The 8634-nt window shown below is 58.2% G+C and overlaps 1 long non-coding RNA gene across 1 annotated transcript in view; it reads left to right on the top strand.

The window, feature by feature from the left end:
• Nucleotides 1-327: 327 nt before the first annotated feature.
• Nucleotides 328-8634, top strand: part of LOC103877332 — a 144439-nt gene continuing 136132 nt past the window's right edge. Inside the window, exons 1-2 of the long non-coding RNA XR_002516011.2 lie at nucleotides 328-823; nucleotides 5777-8253. This is a non-coding gene — a long non-coding RNA (uncharacterized LOC103877332). The remainder of the gene's footprint in view (nucleotides 824-5776; nucleotides 8254-8634) is intronic.

The raw sequence follows: 8634 nt of genomic DNA, 5'->3' as shown, positions 1-8634 counted from the left end.
TGACAGACACTTGAACACACGCATTGTCTGGCCCTCCATCCACTGCACAGACTCCAGCAGGGCCCGAAGAGTGCTCGGGCGGTGCCTGGCTTCCCCTAGCAGTGGGCAGCGCTGCGGCAGGGCTGCGGGCAGAGGCAGCGGAAGCACCAAGGGCAGTGAGGGAGGCGCAGGCGGGGCAGGCTGGGGCTGCTGGGCCCTGACAAGCACTGTGGAATATTTGTGGCTGCCCAGGCTTTGAGCGGTGGTTGCAGAGGAATTGTAAGTATGTGTGCCGTGTAAACACAGGTCACACTGAAATGCGCTGACGGGTGGGGAGTGCTGGGGTGGGGCTGTGTGGCCTCCCTCTCTGGCCCTCTGCTTTTGGGGGAAGTCTAACCAGATAGCAGAGGCCCAGGTGAAAGTTTTTCTTCCAGGAGATGCTGGGTCCTGGTTATGGGCTAGGCACGGGGCTGGGCACGGGGCTGGGCACGGGGCAGATGTGCCCACCCGGCACCCCTGTGGGGAATCCGGTTCACTTGCATCTCTGCTGAGAGGGGAAGTGGAAGCTCCCACAGGTCAGGAGAGGTGGGACCCACTTCACACCTGGCTGTGTCTCTTGTGCAGCCTGGAGACTTTCCCTCAGACCACAGCACACCTGGCTGAAGAGGAGCTGACCATGGTGCCAGGCTCCGCCACCCCCAGTGATAGTGCACACCCTCAGCAAGCGTGCCCCGTAGAAGGGCTCTGAGCCAAGGGCCCTGGAGACCCTGCTTCTAAAGGGGCGCCCCTGCCCCCGGCTGGACTGCCAGGAAGGAGGGCGCCTGTCTGTCATCCAAGGAGCAGGGTAGGTGGGTGGGGGAAAGGGGGTGGAGGCACAGGAGGTGCAGGGGAGGTGGCGTATGTGGCTTCTGGGCTGGCATGCCAGGGATGTCGCAGGGCAGCTGGCGCTGGGGAAGGTGGCAGGAAAGCAGCGAGCTTTTGCATTTCAGCCAGTTTATCCATTTTGAAGCCGGGACTCCACTTGTGTTTGTCATGTAGACTTTCTCACCACACCCCAGACCCTCCCCTCCCTCCCTTCTCACCCCGTTGAGTCCAGAGTGTTGCCCCCAGCAGCGCTGGCTCAGGAGGCTGCCAGCCAGCCACGCATGGGCCCAGGAAGGCCGTAAATCAAGCACGGCGGTGCACTCTCCATCTTGAGGAATTTGGAGGAAAAACAGATGGTTGTAGCTGGGCGACATTTACTTTCTGTCTGTCAATATTTGAGAGGTTTTATTACTTTGCAGTGCCAGGTTTTAGAATAAATTAAATGGCTAATGGAAATATTAAAATAGAATTAATTTAACTAAACAAATACAACTGGGAGAGTCGGTACGATTTGTTTAGAAGTGACTAAATTTATGTTCAAAATGAAGCCTCAGGGAAGGAAATAATTCCTTACCCCGTTGGGTCAGAGCTCAGCCAGACAGACTCCACCAGGCACTCTCTGGGGGCCGGGACCTGGTCTGGCGTCAAGCAGCAGCTGGGCTGGCCTGGACAAGCCTGCCCGGGTGCTCACAGCCCGGCAGGGGAGACACGCACGCACGAGCCCCAGCCTTGCCTGGGCTCCCATCAGGGCGTTGCCAAGCACATGCGCAGGGCTGGGAGGTGGCTCTGGGGAGGCTGGACTCTGCCTGCCACATCTCCGTCCCATCCCCCAGTCCCTAAGGGCCTGAGGTTAAAGATTCAGAGGATACTTCAGTCCTATCCCTGCCCTCAGTGAGCTCACAATTGAGGAAGGGAAGCAAGAAGTTAACAGGGAACAGGCAAGATGCAGTCAAATGTCTGTCCCATTCTAGTGACGCTAGAGGCATGCTCAGGATGCGCTGGCAGAGTATAGGTCGAGTTTTTTGTTTGTTTTTATTAAAGCAATATTGATTTGGTGCCCATTTTAATGCTTTGAGATAAATATGGAAGCAATTATTTGCCCAGCAGCACTAACTGCCTCATCATGGCCCTGCCTTTTTGCCAGAAACTCCACCATTAGAAAGTCTTTTCTTAGACTAGAGCATTGCCCGTTTTGTGTCTTTTACAGTGCAAGTGGTGAGGCCACCGACGTCCCCACCCTAATGCTTTCCTCGGAAACAGAGAGCTGGGCCCTAGAGGCTGTGGATCTTGAGAGGGGGTGAAAGTGCAGAGCGGGGAGGTGGCGGTCCAGAAGGTGGAAGGGACCTGGCCTTCATCACAGGTGGTCCAGGGCGTCTTCAGTTATCACTTATGCAGTCCCACCCTGGGCTGGGGTGTGGGGAGGGCCTGGTGATGTCTTCAGACTTCATCCCACATGGATGAGGACCCAAGGACAAGTGGGCCAGGGCGGGGAGGCCTGACTCACCCTCCAGGAAGACGAAGAGCCCTGCTACTCTGGGCCTGGGGCACTTCGGGCGCCCAGGATCACCCTCAGCAGTCCCGGAGGGGCCTGGGCCTTCCTGTTTCTCTGGCACACCGCTGCCCCTTTGGGGAAGGACCCAGGAACGTGATGGGCCATCCTTGCCATGAGGTTGCAGGGCCTTCCTCCCAGGGACCCGCCCTCTCCTCTGGCCGGTGCCTTAGCACCTGACAGCGGGCGAGGGACTCACTGGTTTTCTAGAGCACCTTTGCCCTTGGTGTCTCTGTCTGTCTCAGTCGCTTAGTGCTGCTACAACAAAACACCCAAGGATGGGTAACTGACGAAGAACAGACAGGTCTCCTCTGGCAGCTCTGGAGGCTGGAAGTCCAGGATCAAGGGGCTGGCAGGTTAGGTGCCTGGTGAGGGCTGCTCGCCACTTCCAGGGTGGCGCCTGGTGCTGAGTCATCCGGAGGCGAGGCATGCTGTGTCCCCTGCAGTGGAAGGTGGAAGAGTCAAGTCCTTTCATAAGCACAGCTAACCCCTCTAGAAGGGGAGGAGCCCCCCAGCCTGGTCACCTCTTAAAGGCTCCACCTCTTGACACGTTCAAGCCTACTGGCAATACCTGTACTTTGGAGGGGACATGCTCAAACCATTGTGTCCCCCAACCTTGATTTGTTCTGATGGCAGACCTTAAGCCATTGCCTGGCTCTCGGCACTCGCTGGCCACTCAGCTCTTGTTCATCATGCACTCACGCCTGCTTCTGGCTGTGGCACTGCTGCCTGGCCTCCGCTGGGTTGGGCTCCTGTCCTTGCCCCTGCTGCTCACAGCTGAGGTCTGCAGCAGTGTCTCCTGCCATCAGCCCAGCCTGCGAGGACCTCCAAGAGTGTGTTGCTCACGGGGTCTTCTCATGGGGGTGTGGGGCGTCCCCCAGCCATTCCTGGGAACATGGAACCTGGTGGGTTTCCTTCCTATGCAGCCCATCTGCTCACGCAGCCCACTTCTGAGAGCCTCCGCTGTGCCTCTGCTGTCTGCTGTGGCAATGCTGGCATTTCCACTTCTCACAGACCCCCGCTTCTTGCAAGCTTCCAGGAGACAGGAGCCATAGGCATGAGCTCTGTAACCCGGGTCCTTCCAGGAGGCTAAAGCCCTCCATGCCGGCACTTCCTTCCTTACCCGCGGTTCTGAACCTTGATGTGGCATTCCCAAATGGGCATGTATTCCCCTGCTACGGCATGCCACCTGGCCCTGCAGCCCTCTGGGAACACAGGGAGGTGATCTCATTCTTCCTCTCACAGACCAGCGCCTTCCCACTGGGGTGTGCCAGCTGTGATGCTGGTTGCAGGAGGGAGAGGGGGCACTTGTCTCTGGCACCGCCTGGAACCTGCCTCATTTGAGTCGCCGCAGGGGCTTCAGTCAGGTGGGGCACTGCCTCCTCATAGGGGAGTGAACTGCGCTGCCCTCTCCTCTTAGCGGATTCCGGGATCTAGGAATTGCATCTCTAAGTGTCGACATCCCTGGCCTCGAGTCCCATTCTTCGCACACTGGAGCCCTGAATGTGTTGTGGGGAGTATTCCTGGGCTAGAATTCCACCTTTTCTGAAGCGTGGTGCTTGTGCAGTCGGGTCCTGAGCTCCCTTTCTGCTCTCTGTCCTTGGCTCAGATTAGGGCTCCCCTCCTTGCTGTCAGGGAGGCCCCTGAGACTTCACCTTGTGCCTTGAATGAGTCATTGATTGCCCTAAGCCTGTTTTCATTTTCAGTGAATCGGTGACCTCAGCCAACTGCTGTCCGGTTCCCTGGTCCTATGTGACCACTTCTCTCAGGGCCAGCGATGCTGCCCTGGCCCCTGCATCCTCCTCTGCAGGTCTCCCGGCCCTGCTCACCATAGGCACGATTCACCTTTTATGCCTTGGCAGCACCCAGAGCTCTCCGGTCTCCATCTCCCAGGGGTGGTGGGTCTCCATCGTCCCCGGGCTGGTCAGAGAGCTGGCTCCAACATCTGTCTTTGGAATCAGCCTCCCAGGTCCGCTGCCAGAGCTGACTGTCCTAGTTGGGTTTCCTGGAAACAGAGGCAGAGCTGGAGAGTTGGGTGGGGTGATTTCAGAAGGTGTCTCTGCAGGGAAGCGGGCTGTGGGGCTGGGCAGAGGGAGGCTCTGGGCAGTTGAACTAAGGCTTTGGCTGGTCCTACAGCACTGAGACTGGGGACAGCCCCCAGAGCTGTGCCTCGTGAAGGCGAGGGGCTAGGCCTTTGGATCCCTCACCAGGCAGCCAGGGGCCTGCAGACCAGCCCTGGAAGGGGCTGCAGTCTTGGGCGAGGGGCTGCCAGCGAGGCATGCTTCCCAGCTTTCCAGCATCTGCCTGGCACGGGCTCACAGGACAGGAGCTGCTCTCTAGGTGCCACACAGTGGCTCACTGCCAGGAGGAGGAAGGGTCCAGCTTGTCCGCTGCTGCTGAGGAGCAAGTGAGATGTGGACTGGGACCGTCCCTTGCTCCGGGGGGGGTGGGGCTGAGCACCCGAGCAGAGAGGGGTTTGGAGCAGGTCACCGCAGATGCTGAAGGCTGGTTGTGGGTGTCCTCTGTGCATTATGTGGGGGCCTTGCCCAAGCTCAGGCTTCGGTGGATAGGACAACTCTTTCCTTTTGTCTCCCGTTGTGTTCCTCTCTCCAGCCCACACATTCCAGGAAGGTGGGGGAGGAGGAAAGGCAGAACAAAGCTGCCAGGGCCAAAGAACATCCTGGTCTTAATTGAAATGTTCAAAGAGACAATCCTGTCGGATTTGAAGCTGTAAACAAAGCAAGTTTGCACTCTCCCCGCCCTCTCGTTTACCCACCTATCATCCTTCCCCCTTCCCGCCTCCCGCCTGTCCATTCACTCCTCCGTCTGTCTGCAGGAGCAGGTCTGTAGCTAGCAGCCAGCCCAGTGAGGGACAGGCCGCGCTTCCCTGGGCACGGGCGCTGGCTCTCCCTTCCCCGGGCTGGACCCAGCCTGTCTGAACGATGGCACAGCTCCAGCTTTCCTTAAATCAAGAGAGGAAAATATTTTGGAAAGGGGCTAAATAGCACTTAATTTGCCATGTGGTTGGAATTAACAGACAGCACTTCCCACCAGCCTTTGAAGGGCTCGGTGGTGGAGGCCTTGCTCTCTCTTGGTTCAAAGCCACGTTGTCAGGGCCTGTGGACATCCCAGGCTGGGCCGGAGCCCGCACAGCACATTGTGGGTAAATGTTTGCCTTCAGTGGCTACACTGAGGGGCGGCCGGAGCCCTGGGAAAGCCTGCTTCCTCACGCTGGCAATGCCTCTCTGAACTTGCAGGAGCAACAGCTCGGGGCTCAGGCTCTCCAGGAAGGCAGACATCACAGAGAGGTGTCCAGGGACCCCTGATGAGTGTGATTCACTGGGAGCTCAACTCAGACCCTCTGGTTTCTTCTGTCTTGCTCAGGTCTTGCTCCCAAACGGCTAGGAGCCCCACGCAGCTAGCAGCGGAAAAGGCGAGGAGAAGGGGGCACTGCAGAGAGCACTGGTCAGTGTCATTACAAACTCATCCACACACACTTTAAAGCCCCGTGATATTCCGCCTTAAGGATCCACTGTCGTGCACTCACCCGCCTCCTGCTGCTGAGGGCCCCGGGCTGCTTCAAGACCCAAATACGTAATCACCTCTTAGATGAGGTTCCTGGAGGCGAGCCTGCTGGGGTGAGGCATGAGTGCCGCCGTCGCTGTGAGCCTCGCATGCCTGTGAATTGCACACTCCACCTTGGAGGCTGAACGCCACCTCAGCGTCCCCAGGCTCCGGCCCCCTGGGAGTGCCTTCTGACCTCCCCTGGACGTGGCAGCCCCTGTTCTCCCTCCATCTTACACCCTCACTCTTGGCACTGGCGGAGCTGCAGGTCGTGAGGGCTGCCGTCTGAGAGTCCCTGCCTGGGGAGTCTGGCCCTCTGAGCCTCGTCTGCCACAGTGGAGAGCCTGGCCGTGTCTCCGTGCTGCAGCGGCCCCCGAGGGAGTGGATCTGTGAGCCCCAGAGCCTCGGCAACTCGGGGTGAAGATGTCACGCGTGGTAAGATGACCTTGCAGACATCCGGGACCCCTGCCTGTCAGTGGGGAACCCGCCGGGCCACCGTCAGCTCTTTGGAGCCCAGCCCAGTCTTCTACCTTCTCTCTGGAACAGTCTGGGGCTTCTTTCCACCCCAACAGCGTTCTGAGAGCTGCGTCTGGCTGGTGCCAGGGACCCCGGCCCACTGCGTACATCAGGGCAAGTGTGCAAAGGGGAGCCCCCTCCTTGGGGTATGTGCACGTCAGCCCGAGAGTCCAGCTTGGTCTCTCACTCTGACCGACCCCACGGCTCTGGGTCCCAGTGCAATGAGTGTCCTTTCTGGGCACAGAGTGTGGGAAGCAATGGGTCGCTCCTCTCCCTCACCTTCCAGTTCATCCTGTGGGTGTCCCAAATATATATGAGGGTCCAGGCACCCAGTTTTAGACCCAGGGCCAGTTCAGACAGGTCAGGGCCCCGAGGGGATGATGGAGCCCTAGACTCCGACGCATGGCCTGACCATGGCCCGGGAGTGTGTCCTGGATGAGTCCGAACTAGTGATTCCCATGGGGATGCTGCTCACCCCCACAGAGAGGGAGTCCCAAACACAGAACCAGGAAGTGAGCTGCGGAGGAGAGGATGAGCTCGGCACAGGCTGGGCGCCCAGGCTACTGGACATCCCCACGGCTGAGCTTAGGGGCAGAGGACACTCGTGCAGGCCTGTGTGGACCCCTGAGTCCAGGGAGGCTCCTCACGGGGCCCTGTCAGAGTGTCCCTGCACACATGACCTGCATATCCTCCCTAGTGTCTGGAGACCAGGCCCGAGGAGGAGTGGGCAGTGCCGGCACAGGGGTCAGGACTGCAGCGCCCTGGGAGCCTGTGAGCAGGAATGCAGAGTGAGCAGGGAGGGCGACGGCCGGAGAAGTGGGCATGGACCCGTCGCAGGCACAGCTGGCCTTGCAAGCCCCTGCCAGTGCAGAGTTCTTTACCTCAGCTTTGTGACCACGGGCAGCTCTGTTCCTCATCTGTGACACGGAATGAGACTCACAGGGGTATTAGGAGAATTCAGAAAGAGGACAGGTGTGGAAGCTGCGTGACAGCTGGAGACACCCCACCTGGCTCCTTCCTCTCTGCAGTGACATCTCAGGGTCTCCCACCCCCTTTCCCTCTCCTTGGGACCAGGGACCTAGGACCCTCATGCTGTTGCTGCCCTGTCCTAGGGAGGCTGATGGCCATGCCTGATGGTGTCCAAAGGCTCTGAGCATGTGAGCCCCTCTGGGGAGGCCTCTTAGACACAGATAACAGCTGCCATTTGGAAATCTTCAGCAATTACACTAAGTGCCTGCTGCGCTGGTTAAAGAAGCTGTTGCGATGCCATGCTGAACTGCGTTTGCACGTGATGCTGTTTGATCTAGTTCCCACAACAATCCTGCCAGGTGCCTGTTATCTTCCCTGCTTCATGATGAAGGACCAAGAGAGCCCAGAGAGGCTGAGGAACTCGCCGTAGGCTACATAGCTACTTACAGGTGGAGTAGAGATTTAAAGAGTTCCTTGATGCTGACCAGGGGCTAGCCACCTTCCTTCAGAGTGAGACCCTGGGCTGTGCCAAGATTCAGACAGGGCTCTGCCTCTCACTAACTGTGATGTGCCCTTGAGCCCATCAGGTGACCATTCTGTGCCTCAGTTTCCTCATCAAGGACATGGGATTCTTGGGACTGCTTGAGTTAATGCAGGTAAAGTGCCTACAACAGTTCCTGGTGCACAGGAAGCGATCATTTCTCTCAGCCCCTGCTGCTCTTCAGGCCTAGGATCTCAGGTTGTTTTTTTCTGCAGCAAAAAGCCTGGCGAGTGAGCTCACTGAGCCCCTACGGTTTGAGCTGAGCAAACAGGTGAGAAACGCTCTGTCAACACCATGTGCTGGGTGAGGGCCGGGCCACCTGTGCACAGGTTTTGGTGGGGTCCTCTGTGGGCTGGTGGAGGAGAGGAGGGGGCTTCTGGGGGAATCCTGAGGGACTGGGGTCAGGCCCAGAGCTGAGTGCATGGATAGGGCACTTGCTAGACAGAGCCTGGAGGGGCAGGCATGGGGAAGTGCTCTCTTTCACCAGATCCTTGACTGTAGCTTGCAAACATGTTACTTGCTCTGCTAAACAATTTATTATACACTCTGCTCAAATGGTACCTTTTTTTTTTTTTTTTTTTTTGAGACAGATTCTCGCTCTGTCACCCACCCTGAAGTGCAATGGCATGATCTGGGCTCATTGATTGCAACC

This window comes from Papio anubis, chromosome 10, assembly GCF_008728515.1.
Source record: "Papio anubis isolate 15944 chromosome 10, Panubis1.0, whole genome shotgun sequence".
NCBI lineage: Eukaryota > Metazoa > Chordata > Mammalia > Primates > Cercopithecidae > Papio > Papio anubis.
Note: the sequence above shows the minus strand (reverse complement) of the source record. Positions and strands in the feature narration are given on the sequence as shown.